Genomic DNA, 18,225 nt, shown 5'->3' with positions numbered 1-18,225 from the left:
CTTGCTTTATCTCTCGCTCTGTCTGTCGCTCTCTCTCTCTTCATCTCTCTCAGTATCCCCCTCACCTCCTCTCTCTCAACCCATCTTTGTCAACCCCTCACTCCCCCCTCTCTCTTACCCCCCTTCTCTCTCACCTCCTTCTCTCTCTCAACCCCACTCTCTTTCAATCCAGCTCTCTCTCACCCCTTTCTCACCCCCCCCATCACCACCACCTCGCTCAAATCCCCTCACTCTCTGATCCCCTCACTCTCTCACCCCCTCACTCACCCCTCTCTCTTTTCCACTCTCACTCAACCCTGTCTTTCTCTGTCAACCCCTCGCTCTCTGTCACCCCTTTCTCTCCCACCCCAATCTCTTTCACATCCCCATCTCTCTGCCTCTTTCTCCTCCCCTCTCTCTCCTTCTCGCTCCCTCTCTCTTACCCCCATTCTCTCTCACCCCTCTCTATCCCATTCCCTCTGTGTCACTCACTCCCACCTCTCCCTCTCACTGCCCTCTCACCCCATTCTCTCTCTTACCCACTCCCCACTTTCTCACTCTCAAACACCCCTTGTCTCTCACTCCTCTCTCACACACCTCTCTCTCACTCCCTGTGTCTCTCACCACCCCTCTCTCACCACCCCTCTCTCACCACCCCCTCTCTCAACCCCCCTTACTCTCTCATCCCCTCTCTCTCACCCCTCTCTCTGTCACCCCCTCTCACCCCTCCTCTATCTCTGACCCCCTCACCCCTCTCCCTTTCTCTCTTACCTTGCGCTCTCTCTCTCTCTAACCCCTTCCCCTCTCACCCCTCTCGGTCACCCCCTCTCTCTAACCCTCTCTCTCACCCCTCTCTTTCTCTCTCAACCCCTCTCTCTCTCACCACTTTCTCTCACACCCCCTCTCTCTCACCCTCTCTCTCTCTCACACCTCTCTTTCTCTGTCAACCCCTCTCACTCACGGCTCTCTCTCTCACTTCCTCTCTCGCTCACTGCCCCCCTCTCACCACACCCTCTCTCAACAACCCTCACTCTCTCACCCCCTCTCTCTCAACCCCTCTCTCTCTCTCACATCCATCTCTCTCTCACCCCTCTTTCTCTCCTCTCTCTCTCTCCGTTATCCTTCTCTCTCCCACCCCAATCTCTTTCACATCCCCCCTCTCTCTCACACACACTCTCACACACACTCGCTCTCACTCCCCGCCGTCTCTCCCGCCATCTCTCTGCCTTTTTCTCATCCCCTCTCTCTCCTTCTCACTCCCTCTCTCTCATCCCCCCTCTCTCTTAATGCCTCTCTCTCCCACCCCCTCTCTGTCACTCACTCCCACCTCCTCCTCTCACCCTCTCTCTCTCTCACCCTCTCCTTCTAACTCCACTCTCTCTCTTACCCCTTCCCCACTTTCTCTCTCAATCACCCCTTGTCTCTCACACCCCTCTCTCTCCCACCTCCCTCTCACACACACCCCTCTCACTCCCATCTCACTCTCTCACCCCTCTCTCTCTCATACAGTCTCTCTCTGTCCCATCACCTCTGTCTCTCACCCCTTCTCTCTCAACCTCTTCTCACCCCACCCCCTCTCTTCACCCCTCACACTCTCACCCCCCTCACTTTCTCACTTACACTCTCTCTCTTTTTCACTCACTCTCTCTTTCTCACCCCTCTCTCTCCCCCCTCTCTCTCCCGTCTCACTACCCCCTCTCTTGCCCCCCACTCTCTACCCCCTCTCTCCCCTGTCTCTCACACCCCCTCTCTCTCACTCCCATCTCACTCTCTCACCCCACTCACTCCCTCACCCCACGCTCACTCTCTCACCCACTCTCTCTCTCTTAGCCTACGTCTCTCTCTTTCTCACCCCTTTTTTCCCCCATCTCTCTCAACCCCTCTCTGACCCACTCTCTCGCTCAACCCCCTCTCTCAACCGCGCTCACTCACCCCTCTCTCTCACTCCCCTCTCTCTCACTCCACTCTGTCTCTCACTCCCCTTCTCTCTCTCTCTTACCCCCTTCTCTCTCTCAACCCCTCTCTATCTCAACCCCGCTCTCTCTCACTCCTCTCTCTCTCTGACCGTCCTCTCGCCCAGCTCTCTCTCTCAACCCCCTCTCTCTCCCACACCCCTCTCTCTCAATCCCCTCTCTCTCACCCCCCTCTCTCTCACCCCTCATTCTCTCACCCCTCTCTCTCACTCCTCTCTCTCTCTTACCGTCTCCCCACTTTCTCTCTCAATCACCCCTTGTCTCTCAACCCGTCTCTCTCTCCCACCTCCCTCTCTCTCACTCCCTCTCTCTTAGCCCTCTCTCACACCCCCTCTCACTCCCATCTCACTCTCTCCCCCCTCTCTCACCACAGTCTCTCTCTCTGTCCCATCCCCTCTGTCTCTCACCCCTTCTCTCTCACCCCTTCTCACCCTATCCTTCTCTCTCACCCCTCGCTCTCTCACCCCTCGCTCTCTCACCCCTCGCTCTCTCACCCCCTCTCTCTTTCACACTCACGCTCTCTCTTTCTCACTTACACTCTCTCTTTTTCACTCACTGTCTCTCTTTCTCACCCCCTCTCTCTCTCACACCCTCACTCTCTACTCCTCTCTCTCTCCCCCTCTCTCTCCCTTCTCTCCACCCCCTATCTTGCCCCCACTCTCTACCCCCCTCTCCCCTGTCTCTCACACCCCTCTCTCTCACTCGCATCTCACTCTCTCACCCCACTCTCTTTCTCTTAGCCCACGTCTCTCTCTCACTCACCCCTTTTCCCCATCTCTTTCAACCCCTGTCTCTCACTCCCCTCTCTTTCAACTCCCTCTCTCAACCTCTCTCTCTCAACACCTGTCTCTCACCCCCCTCTCTCTCCCACCCCATCTCTCCCACCCCCTCTCTCTCCCCCCCATTCTCTCTCACCCCCCTCTCTCTCACCCCCTCTCTCTCACCCCTCGCTCTCTCACCCGTCTCTCTCACCCACTCTCTCTCTCACACCCTCTCCTTCTCACTCCACTCTCTCTCCTACCCCCTCCCCACTTGCTCTCTCTCAATTACTCCTTGTCTCTCACCCCCTCTCTCTCCCACCTCCCTCTCTCTCTCACCCCACTCTCTCAACCCCCTTCTCAACCCCCCTCTCTCTCTCCCCCTCTCTCTCTCAACCCTTCTCCCTAACCCCTCGCTCTCTCACCCCTCTCTCTCATATTCCCTCGCTCTCTCTCACCATCCCCTCTGTCAAACCCCCTCACTCTCTCATCCCCTCACTCTCTCACGCCCTCACTCTCTCACCCCCTCCCTCTCACACCCCTCTCTCTCACACCCTCTCTCTCCCACCCCCCTCTCTCTCACCACCGCCTCTCTCAACCCCCTCACTCTCTCATCCCCTCACTCTTTCACACCCTCAATCTCTCACGCCCTCTCTCTTTCTCAAACCCTTTCTCTCGCCCCACTCTCTCTCTCACCCCCTCTATCCCACCCCTCTCTCTCACTCCCTCTCACACCCTTTCTCTCTTACCACGCGCTCTCTCTAACCCCTCACCTTCTCACCCCTCTCGCTCACCCCTCTCTCTCACCCACTCTCTCAATCACACCCTCCCCTTCTCACTCCACTCTCTCTCTTAACCCCTACACTTTCTCTCCCTCAATCACCCCCTCACTCTCACCCCCCTCATCCCCTCTCTCTCACCCGTCTCTCACCCGCTCTCTTTCTCACTCACGCTCTCTATCTCACTTACACTCTCTCTTTTTCACTCACTCTCTCTTTCTCACCCCCTCTCGCTCTCACCCCCACTCTCTTTCAACTCCGCTCTCTCCCCTCTCTCTCTCCCCTCTCTCTCCCCTCTCTCCCCCTCTCTTGCCCCCACTCTCTATCCCCTCTCCCCTGTCTCTCACACCCCCTCTATCACTCCCATCCCACTCTCTCTCACCCCTCGCTCTCTCTCCCCTCTCTCTCACCCACTGTCTCACACACCCTCTCCTTCTCACGCCATTCTCTCTCTTATCCACTGCCCACTTTCTCTCTCTCAAACACCCCTTGTCTCTCACCCCTCTCTCTCACACCTCTCTCTCACTCCCTGCGTCTCTCACCACCCCTCTCTCACCACCCTCTCTCTCAACCCCCCTCACTCTTTCATCCCCTCTCTCTCACCCCTCTCTCTGTCACCCCCTCTCACCCTCCTCCCTCTCTCACCCCCTCACCCCTTTCTCTCTTACCCCGCGCTCTCTCTCGAACCCCTCTCCCTCTCACCCCTCTTGCTCACCCCCTCTCTCTCTTCCTCTCTCTCTCTCACCCCTCTTTTTTTCTCTCACCCTCTCTCTCTCTCACCACTCTCTCTCACACACTCTCTTCCTCTGTCAACCTCTCTCTCTCTCACCCCTCTCTCACTCCCTCTCTCTCTAAACGCCCCCCTCTCACCACCCCCTCTCTCAACACCCCTCAATCTCTCATCCCCTCACTCTCACACACCCTCAGTCTCTCACCCCCTCTCTCTCAACCCCTCTCTCTTTCCTATCTACCTCTCTCTCTCACCCCCTCTCTCTTCAAACTCTCTCTCACCCCCCTCAATCTCTCATCCCCTTCCTCTCTCACCTCATCAGTCTCTCACACATCCCTCTCTCTCACACCCTCTCTCTCACCCCCCTCTCTCACCACCCCTCAATCTCTCATCCCCTCACTCTCTCACACCCTCAGTCTCTCACCCCCCTCTCTCTCAACACCTCTCTCTCTCACATCCACCTCTCTCTCACCCCCTCTCTCTTCAACCCCTCTCTCTCCCCCCTCAATCTCTCATCCCCTTACTCTCTGACCTCATCATTCTCTCACACACCCCTCTCTCTCACCCCCCTCTCCCACCTTCCTCTCTCTCACCCCCCTCTCTCACCACCCCTCAAACATCTCCCTCTCTCCCCCCTCTCCCTCTCTCTCTGTCACCCCTTTCTCTCCCACCCCAATCTCTTTCACATTCCCCCTCTCTCTCACACACACTCTCAAACACTCTCCCTCTCTCCCACCATCTCTCTGCCTCTTTCTCTCCCCTCTCTCTCCTTCTTGATTCCTCTCTCTCACACCCTCTCTCTCACCCCCTCTCTCTCACCCCCTCTCTCTCACACCCTCTCTCTCCCACCCCCTCTCTGTCACTCACTCCCACCTCTCCCTCAGCACCCTCTCACCCAGCTCTCTCTCTCTCACCCCCTCTCTCTCCCACACTCCCTCTCTTCCTCCCTCTCACTCTTTCACCCTCTCTCTCTCACACCCCACCCCTCTCTCTCACCCCCTTCAGTCTCACCCCCCACCCCTCTCACTCTCAACCCCCCTCTCTCTCTCACCCCCCTCTCTGAACCCCTCTTTCTCACTCCCTGTGTCTCTCACCACCCCTCTCTCACCACCCCCACTCTCATCCCCTCTCTCTCACCCCTCTCTCTGTCACCCCTTCTCATCCCTCCTCCCTCTCTCACCCCCTCACCCCTCTCCCTTTCTCTCTTACCCCGCGCTCTCTCTCTCTAACCCCTTCCCCTCGCACCCCTCTCGGTCACCCCCTCTCTCTCTTACCCTCTCTCTCTCACCCCTCTCTTTCTTTCTCAACCCCTCTCTCTCACACACACTCTCTCTCACCCCTCTCTCTCTGAACTCGCTTTCTCTGTCAACCCCTCTCTCTCACTCCCTCTCTCGCTCACCGTCCCCCTCTCACCGCCCCCTCTCTCACCACCCCCTCTCTCAACACCACTCAGTCTCTCACCCCCTCTCTCTCAACCCCTCTCTCTCACATCCATCTCTCTCTCACTCCCCTCTCTCTCACCCCTCTCTCTCCGTCACCCCTCTCTCTCTCCCACCCCAATCTCATTCACATCCCCCTCTCTTGCACACACTCTCACACACCCTTGCTCTCTCACCCCCCTCTCTCTCTCACCCCCCTCTCTCTCTCTCACGTCTCTCTCTCACTTCCTCTCTCTTTGACCCCCTTGTCTCTCACCACCCCCTCTCTCAACCCCCTTCACTCTCGCATCCCCTCACTCTCTCACACCCCCAATCTCTCATGCCCTCTCTCTTTCTCAAACCCTCTCTCTCTCACACCCCTCTCTCTCTCATTCCCTCTCTCACCCCTCTCTCTCACACCCTCTCACACCCTTTCGCTCTTACCCCGCGCTCTCTCTAACCCCTCCCCCACTCTCTTACCCCTCTCTCTCACCCACTCTCTCAATCACACCCTCTCCTTCTCACTCCACACTCTCTCTTACCCCCTCCCCACTTTTTCTCTCTCAATCACCCATTGTCTCTCACCCCCTCTCTCACCCCTCTCTCACTCCTTGTGTCTCTCACCCCACTCTCACCACCCCCTCTCTCAACCCCCCTCACTCTCTCATCCCCTCTCTCTCATCCCTCTCTCTCTAACCCCCTCTCACCTCTCCTCCCTCTCTCACCCCCTCACCCCCTCCCTCTCTCACACCCTTTCTCTCTTACCCCGCCCTCTCTCTCTCTAACCCCTCCTCCTCTCACCTCACTCGCTCACCCCCTCTCTCACCCACTCTCTCTCACCCCTCGCTCTGTCACCACTCTCTCTCACCCACTCTCTCTCACACCCTCTCCTTCTCACTCCACTCTCTCTCTCACCCCCCACTTTTTCTCTCTCAATCAACCCTTCTCTCTCAACCCCTTCTCACCCCCAGCCCCCTCTCTCTCCACCTCTCTCTGCCCCCTTTCTCTCCCCTCTCTCTGCCCCCTCTCTCTCCCCCTCTATTTCGCTCTGTCTCTCACACCCCCTCTCTCTCCATCCCATCTCACGCTCTCACCCCACTTTCTCGCTCTCACCCCACGTCTCTCTCTCTCCACCTCCTATTCCTTACACCCCTTCTCTCTCACACCCCTTCTCTCTCTCACACCCCTTCTCTCTCACACCTCATCTCGATCTCACACCCCTTCTCTCTCACTCCATCTCTCTCTCTCACCACCCCTTTCTCAACCCTCCTCACTCTCTCATCCCCTCACTCTCTCACACCCTCAATATCTCACGCCCTCTCTCTTTCTCAACCCCTCTCTCTCACCCCTCTCTCTCTCTCATCCCCTCTCTCACCCCTCTCTCTTTCTCCCTCTCACATTCTTTCTCTCTTACCCCACGCGCTCTCTCTAACCCCTCCCCCTCTCACCCCTCTCGCTCACCACTCTCTCTCACCCACTCTCTCAATCACACACTCTCCTTCTACCTCCACTCTCTCTCTCTCTTACCCCCTCCCCACTTTCTCTCTCTCAATCACCCCTTGTCTCTCAACCTCTCTCTCTCGCACCCTCTCTTTCACCCACTCTCTCTTTCTCACTCAAGCTCTCTCTTTCTCATTTATACCCTCTCTTTTTCACTCACTCTCTCTTTCTCATCCCCTCTCTCTCACCCCCTCTCTCTCACCCCCTGTCTCTCTCACCCTCTCTCTCTCTCCCCCTCTCTCTCCCCTCTCTCTTCCCTTCTCTCTACCCCATCTCTTGCCTCCCACTCTCTACCTTTTCTCTCCCCATGTCTCTCACACCTCTCTCTCACTCCCTCTGTGTCTAACCGCCCCCTCTCACCACCCCCTCTCTCAACCTCCCTCACACTCTCATCCCCACTCGCTAATCCCTCTCTCTGTCTCCCCTCTCACCCCTCCTGCCTCTCACCCCCTCACCCCCTCCCTCTCGCACCCACTTTCTCTCTTACCCCGCGCTCTCTTTCTAACCTCTCACCCACTGTCTCTCTCACACCCTCTCCTTCTCACTCCACTCTCTCTCTTACCCCCACTTTTTCTCTCTCAATCAACCCTTCTCTCTAAACCCCTTCTCACCCCCACCCCCTCTCTCTCCACCTCTCTCTGCCCCCCTCTCTCCCCTCCATCTCCCTCTGTCTCTCTCACCTCCACTCTCTCCATCCCATCTCACTCTCTCACCATACTCTCTCGCTCTCACCCCACGTCTTTCTCTCCCTCTCCACCCCTATTTCTCACACCACTTCTCTCACACCCCTTCTCTCTCTCTCTCACCTCTTCTCGCTCTCACACCCCTTCTCTCTCACACCCCTTCTCTCTCTCTCACCCCTCCCTCTCTCACCCCTCTCTCTCTCACACCGACTCTCTCTCAAACACACCCTCTATCTCACACCAACTCCTTCACCCCCTCTTTCTCATCCTTCTCTCACTCCCCTCTCTCTCTCCTCCCCTCTCTCTCCCCTCTTCCCCCCACCCTCTCTCTCCCCTGTCTCTCCACCCTCTCTACACGCTTTCTCTCCAGCCCCTCTCCCCCACTCTCTCTCTCGCCCTCTCTCTCCCCCCTTTTTCTCCACCTATCTCTCCCCACTCTCACACCCTCTCTTACCATCCCCTCTCTCACCCCCCTCTCTCTCATCCCGCTCTCTCCCCCCTCTCTTTCTCTCTCCCGCTATCTGTCTCCCCTATCTCTCTGTCGCCCTCTCTCTGCCCCCTCTCTGTCACCGTCCCTCTGTCTCCCCTCTCTCTGTCCCCCTCTCTCTGTCCCCATCTCTCGGTCCCCCCCTCTGTCCGCATCTCTCTGCCCCCCTCTCTCTTTCGCACTCTCTCTGCCCCTTCTCTCTCCCCCGCTCTCTGACCCCTCTCTCTGTCCCCCCTCCCTCTGCCCCCTCCCTCTGTATCACTCTTTCTGTCCCCCCCTCACTGTCCCCTCTCATTGTCGTCCTCTCTATGCCCCCTCACTGTCACCGTCTCTCTGCACCTCTCTCTCTGTCCCCGTTTCTCTGTCCCCCTGCTCTCTGTCCCCCTCTCTCTGCCCGCTCTCTGTCACCGTCTCTCTGTCCCACCTCCCTCTGTCCCCCTCCCTCTGTCCCCCCTCCCTCTGTCCCCCTCTCCCTGTCCCCTCTCTCTGTCCCCCTCTCTCTGCCCCCTCTCTCTGTCCCCTCTCCCTCTGTCCCCCTCTCTCTTTCACCCTCTCTCTGCCCCCTCTCTCTGTCCCCCTCTCTCTGCCCCCCGCTCTCTGCCCCCTCTCCCTCTGTCCACTCTCTCTTTCACCCTCTCTCTGTCCCCCTCTCTCTGTCCCCCTCTCTCTGTCCCCCTCTCTCTGCCCCCCTCTCTCTGCCTCCTCTCCCTCTGTCCCCCTCTCTCTTTCACCCTCTCTCTGCCCCCTCTCTCTGTCCCCCTCTCTCTGTCCCCCTCTCTCTGCCCCCTCTCCCTCTGTCCCCCTCTCTCTTTCAACCTCTCTCTGCCCCCATCTGCCCCCCTCTCTCTGTCCCCCTCTCCCTGTCACCCTCTCTCTGTCCCCACTCTGTCACCGTCTCTCTGCCCCCCTCCCTTTATCCCCCTCCCTCTGTACCCCCTTCTCTGTACCCCCTCACTGTCCCCCCTCTCTGACACCCCTCTCTCTCCCCCCCCGCTCTGTCCGCCGCTCTCTGTCCCCCCTCTCTCTGTTCCCCCTCCTTCTGTCCCCCTCTCTCTGTCCCTCCTCTCTCTGCCCCCCCCTGTCGCCCTCTCTCTGCCCCCACTCTGACACCATCTGTCTGTCCCCTCTCCCTCTGTCACCTCTCGCTCTGTCCCCTCCCTCTGTCCCCCTCCCTCTGTCCCCCTCTCTCTCTGTCCTGCCCTGACTGTCCCCTCTCTTTGTCGCCCTCTCTCTGTCCCCCTCTCTCAGTTCCCCTCTCTCTGTTCCCCCCTCCCTCTGTCCTGCTCTCTCTGCACCCCCTCTCTCTGCCCCATCTCTCTCTGTCCCCCTCTCTGTCCCACTCTCTCTACCCCCTCTCTGTCACCGTCTCTCTGTCCCCGCTCACTCTGTCCCCCTCTTTCTGTCCCCCTCTCTCTGTCCCCCTCTCTCCCTGTCCCCCTCTCTCTGTCCCCACTCACTCTGTCCCCTTCTCTCTGTCCCCGCGTCCCTCTGTCCCCCTCTTTCTGTCCCACTCTCTGTCCCCCCCTCTCTGTCCCCCTCTCTCTGTCCCCCTCTCTCTGTCCCCTCTCTCTCTGTCCCCCCTCTCTGTCCCACTCTCTCTACCCCCTCTCTGTCACCGTCTCTCTGTCCCCGCTCACTCTGTCCCCCTCTTCCTGTCCCCCTCTCTCTGTCCCCCTCTCTCCCTGTCCCCCTCTCTCTGTCCCCACTCACTCTGTCCCCTTCTCTCTGTCCCCGCGTCCCTCTGTCCCCCTCTTTCTGTCCCACTCTCTGTCCCCCCCTCTCTGTCCCCCTCTCTCTGTCCCCCTCTCTCTCTGTCCCCCTCTCTCTGTCCCCCTCTCTCTGTTCCCCTCACTCTGTCCCCCTCTTTCTGCCCCCCCTCTTTCTGTCTCCCTCTCTCTGTCCCCCTCTCTCTGTCCCCCTCTCTCTGTCCCCTCTCTCTGTCCCACTCTCTCTGTAGCTCTCTCTCTCCCCCTCCCTCTCCCCCACTCTGTCCCCCACTCTCTGTGCCCCCACTCCCTTTGCCCCCTCCCTATGACCCCCTCTGTCTCCCGCTCTCTCGGTACCCCCCTCCCTCTGTCCCCCTCTTTCCGCTCCCTTTCTGCCCCCCCCGTCCCCGTCTCTCTGTCCCCATGCTCTCTCTGACCCCATCTCTTACTGTCCCCCCTCTCCCTCCACTCTCTGTCCTCTCCCCCTCTGTACCGCACGACCCCATCTCTACCCCTCCCTCTGACCCTCTCTCTGTCCCCCTCTCTCTGTCCCCCCTCTCTCTGTCCCCCCTCTCTCTGTCCCCTCTCTCTTTCACCCTCTCTTTTTCACCCTATCTCTGTCCACCCCTCTCTGTCCCCCTCTCTCTGTCACCCTCTCTGTCGCTCTCTCTCTGTCGCCCCGCTCTGTCCCCCATTTCTCTGACCCCCTCTCTCTCCCTACTGCCTCTCTCTGTCCTCCTCTCTCTGCCCCACCATTCTCTGACACCCTCTCTTTCCCCCACTCTGTAACCCTCTCTCTGTCCCCACTCCCTCTGACCCCCTCTATCTTCCCCACTCTCTGTCCCGCGCTCTCTGTCCCTCGCTCTCTGTCCTCCACTCTCTGTCCCCCTATCTCTGTCGTCCTATCTCTGTCCCGCGCTCTCTGTCCCTCGCTCTCTGTCCCCCACTCTCTGTCCCCCTCTCTGTATCCCCAACTCTCTGTCTCCCCCGCTCTCTGTCCCCTCTCTCTCTCTTTCCCACCCTCTCTCTGTCCCCCCTCTCTTTCCCCCTCTCTCTCTGTCCCGCTCTCTCTCTGTCCCCCTCTCTCTGTTCCCCTCGCTCTCTGCCCCCCTCTCTGTCTCCCTCTCTCTCTCTGTCCCCCCCTCTCTCTATCCCCCTCTCTCTCAGCCCCCTCTCTCTATTTCCCCCCTCTCTCTGTCCCCCAGCTGTCTGTCTCCCCCGCTCTCTGTCCCCTCTCTCTCTCTCTTACCCGGCCTCTCTCTGTACCCCCTCTCTTTCCCCCTCTCTCTCTGTCCCGCTCTCTCTCTGTCCCCCTCTCTCCGTCCCCCTCTCTCTCTGTCCCCTCTCTCTGCCCCCTTCTCTGTCCACCCCTCTCTCTGTCCCCTCTCTCTCTCTGTCCCCCTCTCTCTGCCTCCTCTCTCTGCCCCGGTCTCAGTCCCCCTCTCTCTGTTGCCCTCCCTCTGCCCACTCTCTGTACCCCTCTCTCTGCCCCCTCACTCTCTCCCACTCTGTACCCCTCTCTCTGTTCCCCACTCTCTGTCCCCCTCTCTCTGTACCCCTCTCTCTCTCTGTCACCAGTCTCTCTGCCCCCTCTCTTCCCCCCCTCTCTCTGTCCCCCCCTGTCTCTTTCCCCCTCTCTCTGTCCCTCCTCTCTCTGTCCCCCTCTCTCTGTTCCCCTCTCTCTGTTCCCTCTCTCTCTGTCTCCCTCTCTCTCTGTCCCTCTCTCTGTCCCTCCTCTCTCTGTCCCTCTCTCTCTCTGTCCCCCTCTCTTTGTCCCCCTCTCTCTCTGTGCCCCTCTCTCTGTCCCCCCTCTCTCTGCCCCCCCTCTCTCTGTCCCCCTCTCTCTGTCCCCCTCTCTCTGTCCCCCCTCTCTCTCTGTCCCCCTCTCCCACTGTCACCCTCTCTCTGTCCCCTCTCTCTCTGTCCCCTCTCTCTCTGTACCCCCTCTCTCTCTGTCCCCCTCTCTCTGTCCCTCCTCTCTCTGTCCCCCTCTCTGTCCCCCTCTCTCTGTCCCCCTCTCTCTGTCCGCCTCTCTCTGTCGCCCTCTCTCTGCCCCCTCTCTCTGTCCCCCTCTCTCTCTGTCCCCCTCTCTCTCTGTCCCCCCTCCTTCTCTGTTCTCCCTCTCTCTGTCCCTCCTCTCTCTGTCCCCTCTCCCTGTCCCCCTCTCTTTGTCGCCCTCTCTCTGTCCCCCTCTTTCTCTGTCCCCCTCTCTCTCTGTCCCCCTCTCTCTGTCCCCCTCTCTCTCTGTCACCCTTTCTCTCTGTCCCCCTCTCTCTCTGTTCTCCCTCTCTCTGTCCCTCCTCTCTCTGCCCCCACTCTGTCACCATCTCTCTGTCCCCTCTCCCTCTGTTCCCTCTCGCTCTGTCCCCCTCTCTCTGCACCCCCACTCTGGTCCTCCCCCTCCCCCCCTGTCCTCTCTCTCTGTGTCCCCTCTCTCTCTGTCCCCCTCTCTCTCTATCCCTCTCTCTCTCTGACCCCCTCTCTCTGCTCCCTCGCTCTGTTCCCCGCTCTCTGTTCCCCCATCTCTATCGCCCTCTCTCTGTCCCCCCCGTCACCGTCTCTCTGCCCCCTCTCAGTCACCGTCTCTATGTTCAACCCCCCGTCCACCCCTCTCTGTCGCCCGCTCTCTGCCCCCTCTCTGTCACAGTTTCTCTGTCCCCCCTCTCTCTGTCACCCTCGTCCCCCCTCTCTCTGTCCCCCCCCTCACTGTCCCTTCTCAGTCACCGTCTCTCTGTTCGCCCCCCGTCCCCCCTCTCTGGGTCCCCCCCTTCACTGTCCCCTCTCTTTGTTGCCCTCTCTCTGCCCCGTCTCTCTGCCCCTTCTCTCTCTGGCCACCCTCTTTCTGCCCCCTCTCTCTGTCCCCCTCTCTCTGTTCCCTCTCTGGTCCCCCCCTCTGCCCCCCTCTCTGTTCCCCTGTCTCTCTGTACCCCCTCTCTCTGACCCCTCTCTCTCTGACCCCTCTCTCTCTGACCCCTCTCTGTCTGACCCCCTCTCTCTGTTACCCCTCTCTCTGACCCCCTCTCTCTCTGTCCCCCCCTCTGTCCCCCCCTCTCTGTCCCCCCTCTCTGTCTCCCTCTCTCTGCCCCCTCTCTCTTTCACCGTCTCTCTATCTCCCTTCTCTCTGTCGCACCTTTCTCTGTTCCCCCTCTCTTTGTCCTTCCCTCTCTCTGTCCCCCTCTCTCTCTATCCCCCCTCTGTTCCCCCTCTCTGTCCCCGCTCTCTGTCTCCCTCTCTCTGCCCCCTCTCTCTGTCACCGTCTTTCTATCCCCACTTTTCTCTGTCCAATCTTTCTCTGTTCCCCCTCTCTTTGTCCCGCCCTCTCTCTGTCTCCCTCTCTCTCTGTCCCCCTCTCTCTGTTGCCTCTTTCTGCCCCCTCTCTCTCTGTCCCCCCTCTCTCTCTCTGACCCCCTCTATCTCCCCCGCTCTCTGTCCCCCTCTCTCTGTCCCCTCTCTCTCTGTCCCCCTCTCTCTTTCCCCATCTCACTGTCCCCTCTCTCTCTCTCCCGCTCTCTGACCCCCTCTCTGTCATCTTCTCTTTCTGCCCCCTCTCTGTCCCCTCTCTCTCTGACCCCCTCTCTCTCTCTGTCCCTCTCTCTCTGCCCCCTCTCTCTGCCCCGGTATCTGTCCCCCTCTCGCTGATGCCCTCTCTCTGCCCACTCTCTGTCCCTCTTTCTCTGCCCCCCTCAATCTCTCCCACTCTGTACCCCTCTCTCTGTCCCCCACTCTCTATCCCCCTCTCTCTGTACCCCTCTCTCTCTCTGTCACCAGTCGCTCTGCCCCCCTCTCTTGCCAGCTCTCTCTGTCCCCCCTCTCTCTGCCTCCCTCTCTCTGTCCCCCTCTCTCTCTGTCCCCCTCTCTCTGTCCCCCTCTCTCTGTTCCCCTCTCTCTCTGTCCCCCACTCTCTCTGTCCCTCTCTCTGTCCCCCTTCTCTGTCCCCCTCTCTCTCTGACCCCCTCTCTCTCTCTGTCCCCCTCTCTCTGCCCCCTCTCTCTGCCCCGGTATCTGTTCCCCTCTCTCTGTTGCCCTCTCTCTGCCCACGCTCTGTCCCCCTCTCTCTGTCCCCCCTCTCTATGCCCCCCCTCTCTCTCTGTCCCCCCTCTCTCTCTGTTCTCCCTCTCTCTGTCCCTCCTCTCTCTGTCCCCCTCTCTCTGTCCCCCTCTCTCTGTCCCCCTCTCTCTGTCCCCCTCTCTCTCTGTCCCCCTCTCTCTGTCCCCCTCTCTCTGTTCCCCTCTCTCTCTGTCCCCCACTCTCTCTGTCCCTCTCTCTGTCCCCCTTCTCTGTCCCCCTCTCTCTCTGACCCCCTCTCTCTCTCTGTCCCCCTCTCTCTGCCCCCTCTCTCTGCCCCGGTATCTGTTCCCCTCTCTCTGTTGCCCTCTCTCTGCCCACGCTCTGTCCCCCTCTCTCTGTCCCCCCTCTCTATGCCCCCCTCTCTCTCTGTCCCCCCTCTCTCTCTGTTCTCCCTCTCTCTGTCCCTCCTCTCTCTGTCCCCCTCTCTCTGTCCCCCTCTCTCTGTCCCCCTCTCTCTGTCCCCCTCTCTCTCTGTCCCCCTCTCTCTGTCCCCCTCTCTCTCTGTCCACCCCTCTCTCTGTCCCCCTCTCTCTCTGTTCTCCCTCTCTCTGTCCCTCCTCTCTCTGCCCCCACTCTGTCACCATCTCTCTGTCCCCTCTCCCTCTGTTCCCTCTCGCTCTGTTCCCCGCTCTCTGCACCCCCACTCTGGTCCCCCCCTCCCCCCTCTGTCCTCTCTATCTCTGTCCCCTCTCTCTCTCTGTCCCCCTCTCTCTTTCTACCTCTCTCTCTCTGACCCCTCTCTCTGCCCCATCGCTCTGTTCCCCGCTCTCTGCGCCCCCACACTGGACCCCCCTCCCCCCTCTGTCTTCTCTCTCTGTGTCCCCTCTCTCTCTGTCCACCTCTCTCTCTATCCCTCTCTCTCTCTGACCCCCTCTCTCTGCCCACTCGCTCTGTTCCCCGCTCTCTGTTCCCCCGTCTCTATCGCTCTCTCTCTGTCCCCACCCCCTGTCACCGTCTCTCTGCCCCCTCTCAGTCACCGTCTCTCTGTTCCCCCCCGTCCACCCCTCTCTGTCGCCCGCTCTCTGCCCCCTCTCTGTCACAGTTTCTCTGTCCCCCCTCTCTCTGTCCCCCTCGTCGCCCCCTCTCTCTGTCGCCCCCTCACTGTCCCCTCTCAGTCACCGTCTCTCTGTTCGCCCCCCGTCCCCCCCTCTGTGTCCCCCCCTTCACTGTCCCCTCTCTTTGTTGGCCTCTCTCTGCCCCGTCTCTCTGCCCCTTCTCTCTCTGGCCACCCTCTTTCTGCCCCCTCTCTCTGTCCCCCTCTCTCTGTTCCCTCTCTGGTCCCCCCCCCCCTCTGCCCCCCCTCTGTTCCGCTCTCTCTCTGTACCCCCTCTCTCTCTGACCCCTCTCACTCTGACCCCCTCTCTCTCTGACCCCCTCTCTCTCTGTACCCCCTCTCTCTGACCCCCTCTCTCTCTGTCCCCCCCTCTGCCCCCCCTCTCTGTCCCGGCTCTCAGTCTCCCTCTCTCTGCCCCCTCTCTCTGTCACCGTCTCTCTATCCCCCTTCTCTCTGTCGCACCTTTCTCTGTTCCCCCTCTCTTTGTCCTTCCCTCTCTCTGTCCCCCTCTCTCTGTCCCCCTCTCTCTGTCCCCCCCTCGGTCCCCCCCTCTCTGTCCCCCCTCTCTATCTCCCTCTCTCTGCCCCCTCTCTCTGTCACCGTCTCTCTATCCCCCCTTCTCTGTGTCCCACCTTTCTCTTTACCCCTCTCTTTGTCCGTCCCTCTCTCTGTCCCCCTCTCTCTTTGTCCCCCTCTCTCTGTTGCCTCTTTCTGCCCCCTCTCTCTCTGTCCCCCCTCTCTCTCTGACCCCCTCTATCTCCCCCGCTCTCTGCCCCTCTCTCTCTGCCCCCCCCCTGTCCCCCCTCTCTGCCCCCATCTCTGTCCCCGCTCTCTTTGTCCCCCTCTCTCTCTGTCCCCCATCTCGTTGTCCCCCTCTCTCTCTGTCCCCCACTCTCTGTCCCCCCCGCTCTCTGTCCCCCTCTCTCTGCCCCCTCTCTCTGGCCCCCTCTCTCTGTCCCCCTCTCTCTCTGTCCCCCTCTCTCTCTGACGCTCCTCTCTCTGTCCCTCCTCTCTCTGTCCCTCCTCTCTCTGTCCCTCTCTCTCTGTCCCCCTCTCTTTGTCCCCCTCTATCTCTGTCCACCTCTCTCTGTCCCCCCCTCTCTCTGTCCCCCCTCTCTCTGTCCCACTCTCTCTGCCCCTCCTCTCTCTGTCCCCCTCTCTCTGTCCCCCTCTCTCTGGCCCCCCCCTCTCTCTGTCCCCCTCTCTCTGTCCACCCTCTCTCTGCCCCCTCTCTCTCTGTCCCCCTCTCTCTGTCCCCCCTCTCTGTCCCTCCTCTCTCTGTCCCCCTCTCTGTCCCCCTCTCTATGTCCCCCTCTCTCTGTCGCCCTCTCTCTGTCCCTCCTCTCTCTCTCTCCCCTCTCTCTGTCCCCCTCTCTATGTCCCCCTCTCTCTCTGTTCCCCCTCTCTCTGTTCTCCCTCTCTCTGTCCCTCCTCTTTCTGTCCCCCTCTCTCTGTCCCCTCTCTCTGTCCCCCTCTCTATGTCCCACTCTCTCTCTGTCCCCCCCTCTCTCTGTCCCCCTCTCTCTGTCCCCCCCTCTCTCTGTCCCCCCTCTCTCTGTCCCCCTCTCTCTCTGTCCCCCTCTCTCTGTCCCCCGCTCTCTGTCCCCCTCTCTCTCTGTCCCCCTCTCTCTGTCCCCCTCTCTCTCTGTCCACCCCTCTCTCTGTCCCCCTCTCTCTCTCTGTTCTGCCTCTCTCTGTCCCTCCTCTCTCTGCCCCCACTCTCACCATCTCTCTGTCCCCTCTCCCTCTGTTCCCTCTCGCTCTGTCCCCCTCTCTCTGCACCCCCACTCTGGTCCCCCCCTCCCCCATCTGTCCTCTATCTCTCTGTCCCCTCTCTCTCTGTCCCCCTCTCTCTATCCCTCTCTCTCTCTGATCCCCTCTCTCTGCCCCCTCGCTCTGCCCCCTCGCTCTGTTCCCCGCTCTTTGTTCCCCCATCTCTATCGCCCTCTCTCTGTCCACCCCCCTGTCACCGTCTCTCTGTTCCCCTCTCAGTCACCGTCTCTCTGTTCCCCCCCCACGTCCACCCGTCTCTGTCGCCCGCTCTCTGCCCCCTCTCTGTCACAGTTTCTCCCTCCCCCCTCTCTCTGTCCCCCTCATCCCCCCCCCTCTCTCTGTCCCCCCCTCACTGTCCCCTCTCAGTCACCGTCTCTCTGTTCGCCCCACGTCCCCCCTCTCTCTGTGCCCCCCCCTTTAATGTCCCCTCTCTTTGTTGGACTCTCTCTGCCCCGTCTCTCTGTCGCTTCTCTCTCTGCCCCCCCCCCTCTTTCTGCCCCCTCTCTCTGTCCCCCTCTCTCTGTTCCCTCTCTGGTCCCCCCCTCTGCCCCTCCCTCTCTGTTCCCTCTCTCTCTGTACCCCCTCTCTCTCTGACCCCCTCTCTCTCTGACACCCCTCTCTCTCTGTACCCCCTCTCTCTGACCCCCTCTCTCTCTGTCCACTCCTTCTGTCCCCCCTCTCTGTCCCCCCTCTCTGCCTCCCTCTCTCTGCCCCCTCTCTGTCACCGTCTCTCTATCCCCCTTCTCTCTGTCGCACCTTTCTCTGTTCCCCCTCTCTTTGTCCTTCCCTCTCTCTGTCCCCCTCTCTCTCTGTCCCCCCCTCTGTCATCCACTCTCTGCCCCCTCTCTCTCTGCCCCCCTCTCTCTCTGCCCCCTCTCCCTCTGCCCCCCCTCTCTCTGCCCCCCTCTCTCTGACCCCCGTCCCTCTCTCTCTGTGCCCTCTCTCTCTCCCCGCTCTCTGACCCCCCCTCCGTCCCCCCCTCTCTCTGTCCCCCTCTCTCTCTCTGTCCCCCTCTCTCTGCCCCCTCTCTCTGTCCCCTTCTCTCTGTCTCCTCTATCTCTCCCTCTCTCGCTCTGCCCCCTCTCTGTCCCCCTCTCTCTCTCTGTCCCCCACTCTCTCCATCCACCCACTCTCTGTCCCCCTCTCTCTGACATCCCGTCTCTGACCCCCCCCCGTCTCCCTCACTCTGTACCCCTCTCTCCGTTCTCACTCTCTGACCAACTCTATCTCCCAAACTCTCTGTCACCCTCTCTCTGCCCCTCTCTCTTTCCCCTCTCTCTCTGCCCCCCTCACTCTGTCCCCCTCTGTCTGCCCTAT

This window comes from Chiloscyllium plagiosum, unplaced genomic scaffold (genome assembly GCF_037043375.1).
Source record: "Chiloscyllium plagiosum isolate Xiang-an unplaced genomic scaffold, Cpla_swu_hap1 HiC_scaffold_38, whole genome shotgun sequence".
NCBI classification, from domain to species: Eukaryota; Metazoa; Chordata; class Chondrichthyes; order Orectolobiformes; family Hemiscylliidae; genus Chiloscyllium; species Chiloscyllium plagiosum.
The sequence above is the reverse complement of the archived record's forward strand: the minus strand, read 5'-3'. Positions refer to the sequence as shown.